General features: G+C 38.8%; 1 protein-coding gene across 2 annotated transcripts in view; it reads right to left on the bottom strand.

The window, feature by feature from the left end:
* Positions 1–19,471, bottom strand: part of LOC106878674 (uncharacterized) — a 133,683-nt gene that overhangs the window by 18,185 nt on the left and 96,027 nt on the right. The gene's annotated exons all lie outside the window — the stretch shown is intronic.

Genomic DNA, 19,471 nt, shown 5'->3' with positions numbered 1-19,471 from the left:
ATACAGTTATATTTGGTATTGTGATATATTGTTACACACACACATCATATATCATCAATGACGATATAACAATCGGTGATGAGAAGTGTTTGAGGCTCACTTGAATTATTGTGAATTGTACATTTTTTGTTTATGAGAACAAAAAATTCATCTTGTTTATCATGGAAGAATTATAATCAACCATGATAGAGTTGCAAAAACAGCAACACAGGGTTTTACATGTTCTCCTCAAGGAAATGAAAAATGCTACAAATGCATTTACACCAGATTCATTGGCAAGCTCTATCAACAAATTTAGATATAATCCAGACAAAGGTGTCACATTTGCTGCTTATTATAGTCAGTTTGAGGAAATATTAAAGCATATTCAGACTGGGAAGAAGACCAGAAGACTAGCTTTTGCTAAGAAAATTAGCACTAGTGAAACATGAAAAGTATATTAATTATATACTACTCCCAAAATCTGGAGAATTACGATTTGAAGATACAATAAGCACACTATCAAAACTTTTTAGTGAAAAAAGATCTTTGTTCAACACAAAATGGTCCAGTTTAAATTTGACAAAAAAATGTAGAGAATGATTTCATAATATATGCCAGAATAGTAAACCGTGAGTGTGAAAAGTTCGAGTTAAATGAACTATCAATGGATATGTTTAAGTTCCTGATAATTCATTCAAGGACTAACAGCACAATAGGATTCAGAAATTCGCATAAGGATATTGAACTATGATATCACTCTTCAACAGATATCAGAAGACTGCCAATGGATAATAAATCTTAAACAGGAATGCGATATATCAAACATACAGGCTATAAGGTCAAAGAAAAACATTAGAAAGTGCAAAGTGGATCCATGCACAAGATGTGGTCAAATACATGACCGTTATAACTGTCCATTCAAAAAACTTAAATGTTTCAGGTGTGGTTTTCAAGGTTACAAAAGTTCTCATTGTTGCACAAAAATAAGAAAAGAATCCAAAAATTATGCATATAGGAAACACAGGATCACAAAACACATAGTTTTTAAATAAATGGAACAAAAGTCAGATTACAGCTTAATACTGGCAGTGATATAACCATATTAAATAACAAAACATGGAGTGTAAACTGGTACTAAGTAAAAATACAAAAGCTGCAAGAGATGTTTCAGGAAGAAAATTACTGTTTAGAGGTGAATTCAATTGCAATGTGACTTTCTGAGGTAGAACAATAAGAGCAAAGGCTTATGTACTAAATAATACCAATAATTTATTTGGAATGAATTGGATGGAGAAATTTGATCTCTGGGATTTACTCATTAGCCACTATTGCAAAAATGTAATAGGTACAGGCACAAGTTTTAACACCAGCTTGGACAAATTGCAAAAAGAATTAAAGAAAAAATTCCCAGATGTGTTTTCAGATGAACTAGGTGCATATTTGTAAACAAAAGCAAAATTTGAGATAACAGAGAATGCAGTACCAATTTTTAAACCAAAAAGAAATGTGCCGTCATACACAGCATTAGAACAGATAAACTTAAAGATACTAGAAAAAATTGGAGCTGTTCAAAAAGTAAAATATTCTCAATGAGCATCACTAACTGTATACGTTAAGAAAAAGAATAAAATCAGAGTGTGTGCTGATTTTTCCACTAGGTTAAACAAATGTTCAACTATCTGCTACCTACTCCAGAGGACACATTTACAAAATTAAATAGTGGCAAGATATTTTTTAAATTGGGTTTCTCTAATATATATATATCTATAAATTAAAGTAGATAATGAATGCTCTAAGTACCTAACAATGAACACAAATAAAGGACTGCATAAATACAACAGGTTACCGTTTGGCATAAAAGTCATACCAGCAATCTTCCAACAGATTATGGATGTAATGTTAACGGACTATGAATTTGCAATTGCATATCTCGATGACATTGATTAAGAGTGAATCAAGAAGTCTGTATGTACAACATGTGAAAATGGTATTTAAATAACTGAGTGAATACAGGTTCAAACTGAGAACAGATAAGTGTGATTTCTTTTTGCCTAAAATTAGATATTTAAGGCAATTCATAGATAGAAAGGGTTTGCGTCCAGATCCTTTTAGGGCATCAGCAAGTAAAAATATGCCCCTGCCAAAGAATGTGGCAACATTACAAACGTTTTTGGGTTTGGTGAATTATTACCAGATTTACATCTCTAATTTTCATAACTTGCATGCACCATTAACCCTTTGATGCCAACGTGCCTGAAACCACCTCTGGCTCTGTAGTACAAATGTCTTTGTTTCAAAAGTTCTGAATTAAAATCTTCCACCAAATTTTAGTCACAATTTATACTCCTAACACTAGCTTAATGATAACTAAGTTAGTTTACTAAATTCTTTGTAACATTTAAAATTAATTGAAAGAGACACAGAGCACCTCAACAGAAATATGGTAACAAAAGGGTTAAATTACCTGCTAAAGAAAGGAATAAAATGGAATTGGACACAAAAATGCCAAGAAGCCTTCAAACAGTTAAGATTTACTAACTTCTGAGATATCTTTAGCACACTATGATCATCATCATCGTCGTTTAACGTCCGCTTTCCATGCTAGCATGGGTTGGATGATTTGACTGAGGACTGGTGGACCAGGAGGTGACACCAGGCTCCAATCTGATTTGGCAGAGTTTCTACAGCTGGATGCCCTTCCTAATGCCAACCACTCCGAGAATGTAGTGGGTGCTTTTACGTGCCACTGGCACAAGGGCCAGTCAGGCGGTACTGGCGATGGCCACGCTCGAAATGGTGTATTTTACATGCCACCTGCACAGGAGCCAGTCCATCGGCACTGGCAACGATCTCGCTCGAATGTCTTTTCACGTGCCAGTGGCACATGAAAAGGGAAATTATAGTAGCAAATGCCAGTGAATATGGCATCAGAGTGGTAATTTTGCGTAAGTATGAAGATGGTAATACAAAACCTGTAGCACATGCATCACGTACACTATTGCCTGCTGAGAGGAATTACAGCTAGATTGACTAAGGAATCTTTGGCAATTATTTATGCTGTAAAAAAGTTCCATAAATTCATGCATGGCAGAAGGTTTTGTCTGCAAACCAATCATTGCCCGTTATTGACAATATTTGGCTCTAAGAAGGCCATCCCAGCACATACTGCCAATAGATTGCAGAGATGAGGAACCATTTTGTTGAACTACAATTTCAAAATGGAATACTCCTCTCAAAAAAGTTAAGCCACCCAGGCAGGTTATCTAGGTTAATACCTAAAACTGTTGAACCATTCAAAGAAAGTGTAATTGTACCATTAAAACTGAAATGGAGATAAAAAGCATTTTGTGTTATGTGATTAATGAATTGCCTGTAACCTTAGAAGAAATTAAAGCCAAAGCACTGAAAGATGACTATGAAAAAAATGAAGTAAATATATGCTGGATACACTGTATAAGTTTTTATTATGTTTCCTGTATGCATCATTTTTGGATTCTTTGAAAGAAAATAAAGTAAATATATGCCGGACTGAAAATTTAAATTCAAACTCATATTCTGCATGAGACAACATTCTAATGTATGCACAGAGGATTGTTGTACCATTTCCACTGCAAAAAAGAATTCTGAAAGATTTTCATGTTGGACATCCAGGAATGTTGTGCATGAGAAGCTATGTGCAATGTCTGAAGATGGATAAAGATATTGCAGATCCTGCAGAGGCTGACAACAAAATCACCTATTGTAAGACATCAACTATAGTCATAGACTGAGACACCATGGTCCAGGCTTCACATAGACTTCACTGGCCCAATATATGGAAACTATTTTCTTGTAGTAGTGGATAGTTACACAAAATGGCCAGAAGTAAATGTAGATATCCTATGTATCTACAATAATTGATTTCCTCCATGAAATATTTGCTCGATATGGTATACTGGATACCATAGTAATGGGACAACTGCGATAATGGGACACAGTTTACAGGATCTCAATTCAGAGATGCCTGCCAGATGTTCCAAACTGATCATGTATCCATGCCACCATATCACCCATGGTCAAATGGTCAGGTGGAACGGTTCGTGAACACTTTCAAGAGGGCACTAAGAAAAGTGAACCACAGAAGGATTTATGACCTGGCATTAATAAAATTTCTAAGGGTATATAGGGTATATAGAGTTACTCCAAACCCAAATGCACCATCTAGTAAATCTAGAACAAATGTTCACGAGAAAGACTAAGCCCCTATTCAACAAAGAAAAAAGACTTGAAATAACAATAACGACAAAAGCACTACAACGAAAAGTTTTAAAGTAGGCGAAAAAGTGCTTTTTAAAATATACAGATATGGGAAACAATCATGGGAGGATGGTATTATTTGAAATAGGATTAGGAAAATGATCTAAATGGTAAAAAAGGCAAAAGGACAAGGGATTGATTTCAAAAGACATGCAAACCAGTTGAGAAAAAGATACACTGAGAATAATAATAAAAGAATTGAAGAACCAATGGATTTTATGTACACTATGTTCGAAGTATTATTACCAGATGAAACTGACACATCTATTCGGAGTAGTATTAGAAGGAGGAAGTTTCCAGAGCATTTAATGGTTGGCTCAAAGAGGAAAAAGTATTGAATTCTGTTCGGAGTTGATTTGTCTTTTAAATGTGGGGGAGAAATTAAATTTTTAAAAATAAATGTGTTCACCCACACTCTACAGGAAGTGTATAGTTTAAAGGGGAGATGTGGAGTGAATTGACACACCCGCATATGACTGTCAATGGACTGGACAAGTCTATAAATAGATGAGCCAGTAGACAGTTGAGGTGGAACTGTGAGAGCGTTAGTCTCGTTATTGATTCTGCATTTGGAGTGTTATTGTGCAAACGGTTATAAGGTAACCAACTCTTGTTATATTGTTATATGGTTATATTTGATACAGTGACATACTGTTACACACACACACATCATATATTGTCACTGATGACATAACAGATATCTCACTAGTTCACAAGGACACAGAAATACCAAAATTATACACTGTTTCTTTGTGGATGACTTGAAACTAGATGCAAAGAATATGCATAAGATGAAAAAAAGCCTTGACCTGGTTACAACATTCTCAAAGAATGTAGGATTAGAGTGTGGTCACGATAAATGTTATATAGCAACATCTCCATCAATGACTTGACTGTTCCTCCTATATCAGATAAGGAATGTTACAGGTATATAGGGGTAGATGAAAACATATCTTACAATGGCACCTGTAACAAAACACGTGTCGCTAAAAAATATTACAGCTGAATAAGGAAAATTTGAACCGCAGAACTCTCTGCATGCAATAAAACAGTGGACCACAATGTGATAGCAATGCCAGTACTCATACCAACATTTGGGCTGCTTGAATGGATGCTTGATGAAATCCAAGCCATTGATGTGAAAATCTGGAAGATATGAACAGGCACACATAATTTCCACATCAACAGTGATATAGACTGCCTGTACCTAAAATGAAAACAAGACAGCAGAGGCTTAACATCAATCCAAAATGCCTTTGAATGTTGTATCATATCCCTTTGGCAGCATCTTTTAACCACTAGGTGTCGAAGTGCATCCTTTGACAAACTTTGCATACATTAGGCTGAAACATCATAAGACTTGGAAGGCAGCTTCCTGAGCAGCATTCCTTGTCTGATAATCTTAAATACATGCCCAAAGAAGTCACACGGCTCTACTGCAATGTAGCATCAGATTAAAGGATGAGCATATATGAGCAGAAGACCATGCATGGATATGTTAGTAGAAAGCTTAGAGATGATAGTAACATTGATCATCAAAGCAGTCTATCTTGACCAACAACTGGATTACTACTTCCCATTTTTAAGGGTATGCATTTGCAATCCAGTAACAGGAAATATCAACCAAATATCTCATGCACAAAAGGGACAGAGATGCAGGAAAAGCAGTAAAATGTGACAACTGATGTAGATTTTCTGGAATTAACACCAAAGATGCCACTCACATCATAAACAGTTGTCCAAAAATATCATCACAGTATTATCTACCAGAGTTCATTGTGGTGCATCGCTTGTGACTTTGGCATTTCCGAGTGCTTCGTCAATGCCTTTCAGAGCCTTTATTGCGAGTCTAGATGCTGTGTTCAGATGGAGACAGGCTACATCAACTACTTTACCATTGAGACCGGTGTACAGCAAGAGTGCATTCTATCCCCTTTCCTATTTCTTATGGCAATCGACTTCGTCATGCATGGGGTGATGCACCAACACAGATTTAGGATTCCGTGGTGTGGATCGAGGCGCCTGACTGACCTTGACTTTACCAAATTACACTGATGAAGAATGTCGTTCACACAATGACAGAGAGATTGGAATGGGAAGCAGCCAAGATCAGACTCTGCATAAGTGCAAACAAGATGAAGATCATGAGGATTGGATGTGTCGACAGGAACAACAATGACATCCCCTTGATGATTGGACAACACCAAATCAAGGAAGTTGATGAGTTCACATATTTGGCCAGCATCGTGGTCAATGATGGAGACACCAAATGCGACGTTGCCTGCCAGATTGGGAAGGCCTTGGCTGTCTTTCAAAGACTCAAACCCATCTGGGCAGGCAGGGCAATCTCTACCAAGACCAAAGTGCACCTCTTCAACAGTATTGGCAATATATGTGGCGGAAACATGGAAGATACCGACAAAGATTGCACGAAGGCTCAATGTATTTCAATTACAATGCCTCCAGCAGAGACTGTGAATGTCATCCAGGACCACATCACCAATGACGAGGTACATCGCTGAACTGATACCTGTCCATGCCATGATGTTGTCACTGAGCGTCGCTTGTGATTCGCAGGCCATGTTCTCTGATTATCATCATCATGGCATGCAAAAACCGCCATTCAGTGGAAGGCACCACATAACAAGAGAAAACAAGGGCAACCTAAAGTGACTTGGCACAGCACCTTCATTGATGACCTCAAAGGTATTGACATTTCATGGGATGAAGCTGAAATCGCCACAGTCAACCAACCATGTTGGAGAAACCTTGCCACCCAATGCACCACATGGCACAGGAGGACCTAAGATTAAAATTATCTACCAGTGAGACATGATGTTGTAGCAAGGACACTGTATAATGAGATCCGTCGAAAGGATAACTCTGAGGACAAAAAAATAAGAATCCACAGTATGGTGGAAGCCATAGCCACTCATAATAAAAAGGAGTACTGATGGAATGTCCCAGTGAAAACCTCAATAAAATGTAAACACAATAGACCTGATATAATAATTTGGGACAGAGAAGAGAAACTGTACAGTTGTGGAAATCAGCTACCCAGCAGATGTTAACATAAAACTGAAGATCAGTGAAAACAGAATATCTACGCTGAACTATTGAGAAATCTGCAGTTACTCTATCCAGATTACAAGTTCAGGTTTATACCTGTAATTTTGGTGCTCTGGGATATGTAACATATTGCCTAAATATCAATCTTGAGAATTTAGGCTTCTCAAAACCAGAAAGGAGAAAGCTAATTTGAAGACTACAGATCTAAGCTATCACAGGAACTGTAAAAATCTGTAAAACTTTCCAGAAATTTATCATTTAAGTATATATGAGCATGTCTAGGTATGCAAGTATATGCATGAAAAGACATACAAATCTGCACACACACACACATACATACCCTGTTGTTGATGTTGAAATTCCAATAAAGGAGCCTTGGATCTAGGTTTGAAACTGGCTCTTTCTCTATTGGCAAGAAATCTTGAAATAAAACTGAATAATGACAAACAGACATATCATAATCATCATCATCATTTAATGTCCATTTTCTATGCTGGCAAGAAAGGGTTGGATGTTCTTCAGAAGCTAGCAAGTCAGAGAACTGCACCAAGCTCCAATGGCTGCTCTGATACAGTATCTATATATATGGCTGGATGCCCTTCCAAATACCAGCCACTTTACAGAGAGTACTGGGCATTTTGTATGTAGCACTGACAATAGTGAGGGCCAAGTAACTCACAAAACAAGACCTTTCAACTGAAAGTGACAGTGTAGTATTGAGGGAGGTGGCTTTCTAGGTGATGAGAGATTAAAGTATGATAAAAGGACAAGCGTCTTGCTCTAGGAGAGATACATGAAAGAGAAAGAGGTTGGTGATGAAGATGTGATGGGGCAGTGAATAAAAGAGAAGCAGTATAGGTTGGTAAATAAGTTTGTGGGAGTGTGAGAGGTGAGCAGCAGATAGATAACAAGAAATGCAGTGAGTGGTGAACACTGTGGAGCCATGGTCAATCATGAGTTTCTGTTAGAGGGGAAGGTGGAGGAAGTAGTTGTGCATCAGGCGGGTAATCGGTGGAAGTAAAGATGGTGCAAAATGTGTGGTGGATGATGTGAAAGAGAGATGCTAGGAATGGGGTGTGAGGCACATGGGAGTGGAAATGGTTGGAGATGGACAGAGGGAATAGTGGGTGGGGGCTGCTGTTGCAAAACGGTGGGGTGTACAGGGGAAGAGGGCTGAAAGCAGCATTCTGTGGAAAAGGAGGTAATGGATGATACTGTGATACAGTGCAAAACAATGTGGTTCCAGGGAGAGAGAGAGAGAGCAGTAGAAGTAAGGGATGAAATACACGAGTTCCCTTCTCATAATTACAGCAGTTGGGTGAGTAGTGCTGTAATCCAAAGAGTAATAGAGGGTGGTGGTTAGGAATATGAGTTGTGGAAGGGAAGGTTTATCAGGGACAAATTGAGTGCAGGGACACAAACAAAAGCAACGTGTTTTTAGGTTCTTATTTTTGCTTAGATGTATGGGTTTTCTCAAGCACAGGAAATTGCCAAACATCTCAGTCCTTTGTCATCTACTCCCTGAGGTTCAACATCCAGGGGTCGTCCCTTACTACTTCATCTCACATCTTCCACATTCCTTTCCACACCCATATATATATATATATATATATAGGGTGAGAGAAAGACTGTTATCTCCAACGATAAGTCTATTGTATTACTATTTAGTATTAGTTTTCACAACTTGTCGGAAGTGAGTCACTTCCGGATCGTATCTGAGATCAAGGTTGTTTTGTTTTCATAAAAATGGATGGGGTCTTTTTACGTCCATCTATATCTTAGAAAACACACTGTCATCCCTGAATGTTCTCCTTCTTTGGTTATTTCATGTTACTGCAAACATGGCTTTGTACCAGTGAGACCAATTTTCTGCTGCTTCTAGAATGATGAGCCGACAAAGTTTTTGTAAGATAATTTAAATATATGTAGTTGTTTTCCTTATATTAACCTGAGACATATAATGATGTGTAGATAATTGTATATCCATGGGCGAAAGTGTTTGGTGTATCCAACATTTTTTCCTCATTCAGTACTTTTCGCCCATGTGTGTCAGTCATAATAAACATGTTGAATGTATTTTGTAATCAAACTTTGTTTCAAGAAAGTTGTATATCGGGAAGTCAAATATTAGTAAAACCCTGTTCGAATAATTTTTGTATTTAAGTTTGTCGTATTTTTGTATTTTTCTTATTTTGTAGTCTACCATACACTTGCCATACATTTGTATAAACATGCAGTACACCTGCACGATATAATGTACAAATAGAAAATAAATGGCTCCAAAAGTTTAAACCATTGTTCATCTTTCTTATCCCAGTGATGATTATGACTCTGTTCACCTACATTTCTACACAAAGCAGCAACAGTAGAAAAAAATTCTGCATAGGACTTCCAAGTCATTGGAAAGGACTTAAAAAGTGAAGTTGTACCAGTGATTCATCTGAATAGCATAAGTTCTATAATGACAGATCTCAAAAAAGAAAGGACACTGTGTAAGAGAGCCCTAACATTTGTAATAAACTATGTGAAACAATGCATTGTGGAAGACGCTTTCAATGCTCTTGCCGAGCAAGGAAAAAAAAATAAAACACTTGTTCAAAAGATTCTCTGAGGCTCATAACACTTTTCATGAAACACTAGATGAAGATGAAATTGATGAAAGTGAAAACTATTTCAACAGTGTGCAAACTGACTATGTAAAAAATTTTATACAAGGTAAAAAATGCATTCAAAGATATGAAGCCCAAAACTGTACAAAGTGTGGTTGAAAAACCCCATGTTGAAGTCAAAGAGTTGCTTACAAACTTACAAATGCTAAAAGTAGAGTTGGAAACCTTCAAGGGTGATCCGCTCATGTATCATCAATTTATTAAATCGTTTCAACTCAATGTTGATTCAATTTGTATTGATAATGATTTCAAACTGAAACGTTTACTTCAGTATACACAAGGTCCTGTGAGAGATGCCATCAGGAGCTGTCTTTTAATCGCTGGTGAGGCAGGATATCATTAAGCACTTGCTATTCTCGAGAATAGATTTGGCAATTCCCACTTGGTAACTGAGGAAATCCTCAATAATTTGAAACAAAGTAAACCAGTGAAAACACCACGAGAATTACAGAAACTAGTGGATGATCTGAAAAATTCTGAGTTGATTTTGACAAAGCTAAACATGCTTCAAGAAGTGAATTCACAATCTAACATTTTGAACATTGTTAACCGTTTACAACTTTATTTACATACTCTTAAATACAAAAGTTCCAAGGAAGATTACCTTAAGTTCAATTTTCTGGTAGAGTTTACTGCTAAAGCTGCATCAGATGTGAATGACTCTGTCTATGGCAAAATGATAAAGAAACATCACAATCGTGCATCAAAGACTGCTACTACAACAAGCTTGACTATTAGTGCTACTTATCACAGAGACAATATACATCATACTGGTACTTATGCACATTCAGTGCCAGCATGTGTATTGTGTAATGAACATCATCAATTGTGGCATTGCCAAATGTTTCGGAGAATGACACCTAAAGACAGGTTGGGCCTTGTAACAGAATGCACATTGTGTCATAATTGCCTTTTATCTAGTCACAATACAGAATCATGTAAGAAACAATTTATCTGTAATGTGGTAGGTTGTGGTAAAAAACACACCATGTACATTTGTGTAAATGAAAATCCACCAAGTCAAGATAGTAGTGTGTCAAATGCTAATATATCTGCTAGTACTGATTCAGTTACACACATGCCAGTTATACAAATTAAAGTGGATAGTGGTACGAAAGTGTTTGTCTTGCTTGATACAGGATCAAGCAATTCCTTTTGTAAAACGAGTGCACTTGCAGGGTGAATTTGTGTCATATCATTTGAATACATTGAACAAGTCTACATCTGCTAAGTCAGAAATGGTCAGTTTATTTTTGTGTACTGAAGATGATGATAGTTTAGAGATTTCTGGTGTATATGTAGTTGATGAAATCCCAGCAAAAACAACAAGGATAGATTTGAGCAAATATGAACATCTTCATGATATCGGCTTGCCACATTTTGATAGTTCTTGCCATGTAGATCTATTACTAGGTCAAGATCATGCAGAAGCCTTTATACCATTAGAGGTATGTAAGGGTAACAAAGGCGAACCCTTTGCTGTTAGAACAATCTTTGGTTGGTGTATCAATGGTCAGTCACCGGTTAAAAAGGCTAGTTGTCAATTCATATCTAACTTTGTTACTATTTCGCCCCCGGTAGTTACAAATGACATATATAAATTATGGAAATTGGAAAACGAGGGGATTAATGAATTTGGTTGGTCACAAGATGATCATTCAGTGATTGAATTATGAGATAGGGAGTGTTTGAAAGTGGATGGTCATTATCAGTTACCAATTCCCTGGAAAGATAGGAATGAACCATTGCCAAATAATTATGTAGTAGCTAAATCCAGGCTAAAATCTACATTCAGAAAACTTAAAGGGCAAGATCTTATTCAAAGATATGGCTTAGAAATCAAGAAGTTAGTTAGCAATGGATATGCTGAGGTTTGTTCCTCCAGAGCAAATTCATGGTATCAAACATATATCGTATCTTCCTCATCATGCAGTTATTTCTGATAAGAAACTTGGCAAAGTGCGCACTGTATTTGATTGTGCAACAAAATATCAGGGCAAATCTCTCAATGAATGTTGCAAACAAGGTCCTGACCTAGTTAGCAAACTTTTGCATGTATTGTTGAGATTTAGACAGTATCACTATTCCATTCTAGCTGACATTGAATCTATGTATCATCAAGTCAAGATTCCACTGGAAGATAGAGATGCTTTGAGATTTTTGTGGTATCAAGGTGGTGAGGTTGTTCACTATCGCATGACGTCACATTTTTTGGGGGGGAGGGTGCTAGTTCTACCTATGCTCTTAAACAGATTGTTGCAGAATGTGAAGACGCCAGTACATTAGCAATTGATTCAATTGACAAGTCATTCTATGTAGATAATTTATTGAAATCTATAGAAGAGAAAGATGAAGCTAGAATAATTCTGCATGAAGTTCCCTTGGTTTTAGCTAGTGGTGGTTTCAATCTCATAAAATTTGTTGTCAAATATAGTCAGTTGTTGGAAGAAATTCCAGAGAATCACAGGGCAAAAGAGGTGAAGAGATTCACCAGGAAGGGTATTTGGTGTAAAATGGAATATCATGTCAATGCCTTTGCCTTTGAGGTCAATGTAGAGATAAATCAGATAGTCACGAGGAGGAAAATGTTGAGCATTGTGTCATTGATGTATGACTCACTTGGGTTTGTTGGTCCCCAGATATTATTGGGCAAGATTATTTTTCAGGATGCTACCCATTATAAGTATGATTGGGATGAACCAGTTCCTTTGGGACTTTGTGTGCAGTGGAACAAATGGTTGGAAACATTGGAGTTTCTCAATCAAGTGCAAATTCCGCACCGTATTAAACCACTGGGTTTTGATGAGGCATATTTGGAATTATATCATTTTTCAGATGCAAGCCTGTCAGCCTATGGTTGTTGTAGCTATATCAGGCGTGTCAACAAGTTTGGAAAGATCCCTACACAGCTTATCATAAACAAAAGTAGAGTTGCACCTCTCGAACAATGTACCATACCACGACTGGAATTACAAGCAACCACTTTGTCAGTCAGAGTTAACACTCTCCTGAGAAAGGAATTGGAAATCAGAATTGATCGGACGTTCTTTTCGTCAGATTCAAAAGTAGTTTTGGCTTACATTATAAACGAAACCAAACGATTCCAGATATTTATAGAAAATAGAGTTAGTCTTATCAGTGGCATTATGTGTCAAGCAGAAACAATCCTGCGGACATTGTTAGTCGAGGTCTGGTGTTTGGTAAATTAGATAGCGAATTGTGGTTCAGTGGACCCACCTTCTTGAGGCAACAAAAAACTGATGAATGGCAACTATACAAGAATAGTGAGGAATTGTTATTGGGTGATATGGAGATCAGAAAAGACTCATTTAGGATGTGCAATGCTCATAGGTAGTATGAATCCTATAGACAGGGTCATGGAACATTATTCAGACTGGTGCAGGATGAAACATGCTTTAGCATGGTTGCTTCGATTTGCAAAAATGTGCAAAAACAGAAATGTCAAACAGGGACCTTTATGTGTTGAAGAAATGCATTATGCAGAGTTGCTTCTGATCATGAGAGCTCAGCGAATACATTATAAAGATGAATTAGTTTATTGGGAAAAAAATGTATCAGCAAATCCAGTTCCCTCAGATCACTCCACCCATTTCTGGATGATGATAGTATTCTCAGGGTAGGTGGTAGATTGGTTGAGTCTACAGCTGAAATCAAGAATCCGGTTATAATATCAGGTAAACATGCCATTGCTGAGTGTATTGCTGCTCATTTTCACAGAAAAGCTCATGTAGGGAGAGAATGGACTTTATGACTTATTAGACAGTATTATTGGATAACAGGTGGCAGATCTGTTGTTAAGAAAGTAATCCGTTCATGTGTAGGAAGTTATTTGCCAAGCCAGCTTCTCAAATTATGGCAAATATCCCCAGGGAGAGAGTTGAAACAGACAAACCTACTTTTACATACATTGGTGTAGATGTCTTTGGGTATTTCATGGTCAAAGTCAACTGTTCAGAAGTAAAGTGTTACAGTTGTATATTCACATGTCCTGTAACTAGAGCAGTATATATTGAGATGTTACATAGTCTAGACACCAAATCTTTCATCAATTGTTTTCACAGATTTATATCTAGAAGGGGTCACCTACAGAAGGTTTACTCAGACAATGGTACAAACTTTGTTGGGGCTATAGCTGAGTTAGAAAGGGGTTTACAGAAGTTATCTCAGACTGATATCCAAGCTTATACATTGAATCGAAACATAAATTGGCATTTTAAACCACCAGCAGTTTCTCATATGAGGAGAGCTTGGGAACGCATGATAGGTTGTGCTAGGAGAGTTATGGAAAGGTTACTGTCTGGTCCTGTTAGACTCACTGATGAAATTCTAGAGACAGCGTTTGCAGTGGTTGAATCTATTTTGAATGGTAGGCTGCTAACAAATTTAAGTGACAATCCAAAGGATCCTTTTCCATTAACACCCAATCGTTTACTTTTGCTTAGGGAAGGTTCAACAGTACCTCCAGGTAAATTTGATGAGAGGGACACTTTTCGTAGGAGATGGAAAATGTACATTTAGCAGATCAGTTCTGGTCTAAATGAGTAAAATTGTATTTACCTGATTTACATAAACGGGTCAAGTGGACAGAATTACATAGGAATATATCAGTTGGAGATCGAGTGCTCATGCCAGGAGAAAACATGTGATGAGTTCGCCTTCCTACTTACTAGAACTTTGGTCTTTGCTACATTGACTCTAAGGTCTTTCGATTCTACTAGTTCTGGTAGTGATTCTGCTATGAGGGCCAGGTCATCAGCCTACAGGAGCTCCCAGGGGCAACCTGTCTTGAATTCCTCTGTTATTGCTTGGAGGACTATGATGAATAAAAGGGGACTGAGAGCTGAACCTTGGTGAATCCCTACTTCTACCCGGAATTCTTCACTATACTCATTGCCAATCCTAACCTTATTAATAGCCTCTCTATATAGGGCCTCTACAGCCCTTATTAACCATTCATCAATCCCAAGTTTCCACATTGCCCACCAGATAAAGGATCGGGGGACCCTGTCAAAGGCTTTCTCCAAGTCCACAAAAGCTAAGTATAGGGGTTTATCTTTAGCTAGGTATTTCTCCTGCAGTTGTCGAACCAGGAATAAAGAATCATATGCTTCTACTTGGCACAAAACTGAACTGCAGATTCTCTCCCTAATGAGATGGGCTATGACCCTCTCCATGACCATCACTTGATCCAGTAGTTTGATACCCCTGTAGTTATTTCTATCTAGAGCATCACCTTTACCCTTGTAGCAGTTGACTATGGTGCTGCTATGCCAGTCATTGGGTATGACTCCATCATGAACTACCTGGTTTACAATGCAGGTGACTAGGCCATAGCCCACACCACCAGATATTTTAAGCATCTCAGCAGTGATTCCTGATGGGCCAGGGACCTTTCCTGGCTTCATACACTTAATTGCTTTATCTATCAAGCAGCTGTCTATTTGGATAGCTGGTCCCTCAACTGGGTCAACATTTGGCAGGCTCTCCTCCTCCCATTCATTCTCCACATTCAGCAGTCTTTCATAATGGCTACTCCAAGCCTCTTTCTTTTCAGAATCATTAAAAGCAAGTGCACCATCATCCATGCAGACACATTTCTCTCCTGTGACATTATTACAATTTTCTCTCACACTGTCTTGCAATCCCAAAAACTTCAGTTCTTTGGTCCTCACGTCGCTGGACATTGGCAAACTTCTTCTTTTCTGCTTCGCCTTTGGCTATGTATACCTGCCTCCCTTTTGGCTACCTGGTACAGTTCTCTGCTACCCCCACCAATGTTATTAGAAATGCTATCTTAGGCATTAAAAGTATTTCCCAAATGAAACTTAGTTTTTTTCTGGTCATCTGCCAAGTATTTAGGAACATGAACTGGCAGAAGACCCAATAACTTTACTCAGTTTTAAAATCTTCTTGAAAATATTTTACAACATTTGTGATACAGCTGTCTCATTTTAACTCATTTGACACTTGTACCAGTAGTTAGAAACAGTTCTTTCATGTATTTTTTAATACTAGTATAAATCCATCACTATACAACTGTATAAAAATATTTCTAAATCATGCCTGTAAGTCATAAATTGTATAAATAATGTTTAGATTAATTTTGTTAGTGAACATTTGGAAATATGCTGTGTGTGAGAAGACCCGGCAAGCCAAGTGAGACCTAATCTAAGGCCTCTGACAGTCCACTTATGTGTACCTTCCTTCATTGGACACTAAACTCCACTTGCAAAGACCTGTTGATGCAAGTGAAATCAAAATCGAGTTAAGTTGGACACTAAACTCCACTTGCGAAGACCTGTTGCGGCAAGTGAAATCGAAATCGAGTTAAATTCGACGACTGGCACCCATACCAACACCGTCTCCTTCACTGGACACGAAACTCAGCTTGCGAAGACTTATTGGGGCAATCGAAATCGTGAAGGCACCTGTGCCTAGCGTCACCTTTCTGACACTTGTGCCCATGGCATGTGTAAGGACTTTCGAGCGAGATCATTGCCAGTGCCCCTGGACTGGCTCTTGTGCGGGTAGCACATGAAATACACCATTTTGAGCATAGCCGTTGCCAGTACCACTTGACTGGCCTTCGTGCTGATGGCACATAAAAGCACCCACTACACTCTCTGGGTGGTTGGCGTTAGGAAGGGCATCCAGCTGTAGAAACTCTGCCAAATGCTGTGCGTGAGAAGACCTGGCAAGCCAAGTGAGACCTAAATCTAAGGCCTCAGCCAGTCCACTTATGCGTACCTTCCTTCACTGGACACTAAACTCCACTTGCGAAGACCTGTTGAGGCAAGTGAAACTGAAATCGAGTTAAATTGGACACTAAACTCCACTTGCAAAGACCTGTTGAGGCAAGTGAAATCGAAATCGAGTTAAATTCGACGACTGGCACCCATGCCAACATCGTCTCCTTCATTGGACACAAAACTCAGCTTGCGAAGACTTATTGGGGAAAGCGAAATTGTGAAGGCACCTGTGCCCAGCGTCGCCTTTCTGGCACCTGTGCCCGCAGCATGTGTAAGGACCTTCGAGAGAGATCATTGCCAGTGCCCCTGGACTGGCTCTTGTGCGGATGGCACATAAAATACACCATCTTGAGCATGGCCGTTGCTAGTACCACCTGACTGGCCTTCGTGCTGGTGGCACGTAAAAGCACCCACTACATTAGGAAGGGCATCCAGCTGTAGAAACTCTGCCAATTGGAAATATGCTGTGCGTGAGAAGACCCGGCAAGCCAAGTGAGACCTAAATCTAAGGCCTCAACCAGTCCACTTATGCGTACCTTCCTTCCTTCATTGGACACTAAACTCCACTTGCGAAGACCTGTTGAGGCAAGTGAAATCAAAATAGAGTTAAATTGGACACTAAACTTCCACTTGTGAAGACCTGTTGAGGCAAGTGAAATCGAAATCGAGTTAAATTGGACACTAAACTTCCACTTGCGAAGACCTGTTGAAGCAAGTGAAATCGAAGTTAAGTAAAATTTGACGACTGGCACCCATGCCAACGCCGTCTCCTTCACTGGACATGAAACTCAGCTTGCTTATTGAGACTTATAGGAAAGACTTATTGGGGCAATCGAAATCGTGATGGCACCTGTGCCCAGCATCGCCTTTCTGACACTTGTGCCCGCGGCATGTATAAGGACTTTCGAGCAAGATCGTTGCCAGTGCCCCTGGACTGACTCTTGTGCGGGTGGCACATAAAATACACCATTTTGAGCGTGGCCATTGCCAGTACTGCCTGACTGGTCTTCGTGTTGATGGTACGTAAAAGCACCCACTACATTCTCTGGTTGGTTGGCGTTAGGAAGGGCATCCAGCTGTAGAAACTCTGCCAATTGGAAATATGTTGTGCGTGAGAAGACCCGGCAAGCCAAGTGAGACCTAAATCTAAGGCCTCAGCCAGTCCACTTATGCGTACCTTCCTTCATTGGACACTAAACTCCACTTGCGAAGACCTGTTGAGGCAAGTGAAACCGAAATCGAGTTAAATTGGACACTAAACTCCACTTGTGAAGACCTGTTGAGGCAAATGAAATCGAAGTCGAGTTAAATTTGATGACTGGCACCCATGCCAACGCCGTCTCCCTCAATGGACACGAAACTCAGCTTGCGAAGACTTATTGGGGCAAGTGAAAGCAAAATTGTGATGGCATCTCTGCCTAGCAACGCCTTTCTGGCACTTGTGCCCGCGCCATGTGTAAGGACTTTCGAGCGAGATCGTTGCCAGTGCCCCTGGACTGGCTCTTGTGTGGGTGGCACATAAAATACACCATTTTGAGCGTGGCCGTTGCCAGTACCGCCTGACTGGCCTTCGTGCGGGTGACACTTAAAAGCACCCACTACACTCTCTGAGTGGTTGGCGTTAGGAAGGGCATCCAGCTGTAGAAACTCTGCGAAATCAGATTGGAGCCTGGTGTAGCCATTTGGTTCGCCAGTCCTCAGTCAAATCGTCCAACCCATGCTAGCATGGAAAGCGAATGTTAAACGACGACGACGAGGACGACGAACATTAGTAACAGTTTGAATATTGTTGAACATTTATTTAGAATACTTTTCTTCATATTCTACAGAATAAATATATTCATTGAAGAATATCTCATACTATAACTTCAAGATAAACAACATTCCTTGTCAAAGTTCTTTTTCTAGAAAAAAAAAAAAGCAAAATTATATGGTGACCTCTCACCTTATATACTTTGGCTGGCCAATAATACAGTCATTATTACTGGAACTATGTATAATTTGCCTCGTACGGCATGGCCAATATGAGTTACAGCCCCATTTTCCCTCCCCTTGTCCCTCCCTCTACCTCTAAATGTTTCTCCTGAAATAAGATATTATGGACAGCCAGACGGAGTTCAGTGTTCCTTTTATAATGTAAGACATAAGCTGATATAAGATAAGAAAATAAGATTATATATATTATGCATGTCATGGCACTCCATCGGTTATGACAATGAGGATTCCATTTGATCCGATCAACGGAACAGCCTGCTAGTGAAATTAACATGTAAGTGGCTGAGCACTCTGCAGACACATGTACCCTTAATGTAGTTCTCTTTGGAATACAGGTGCAACAGAAACAGGAAGAAAAGGTGAGAGAAAGTTGTGGTGAAAGAGTACAGCAGGGTTCACACCCAAATATTTTGAAAAATGAACCTGAAGATGTGTTGGTAGAATTATAAATCTGATGATTACATATATTCTGATCTCCCAATACAGAAACGCGTGTAGTTCCTTTCTAATTATAATTTTAACTCAAGTAAGGGCTAATTAAGGTAGTATATTTTATACCCTGCTGTTGTACTGGTTTTATCCTCAAGTATTATTTCTTGATGTGCATATAAATACCATGAGTTTTCCATCAAAAATACTCATTATGTTCTTTTTGCATTATCTGAAATGGAATACCCAGAAATCTATTGA

The sequence above is a fragment of the Octopus bimaculoides genome, chromosome 5 (assembly GCF_046866305.1).
Source record: "Octopus bimaculoides isolate indiv1 chromosome 5, ASM4686630v1, whole genome shotgun sequence".
Classification (NCBI taxonomy): domain Eukaryota; kingdom Metazoa; phylum Mollusca; class Cephalopoda; order Octopoda; family Octopodidae; genus Octopus; species Octopus bimaculoides.
The sequence above is the reverse complement of the archived record's forward strand: the minus strand, read 5'-3'. Positions and strand labels throughout refer to the sequence as shown.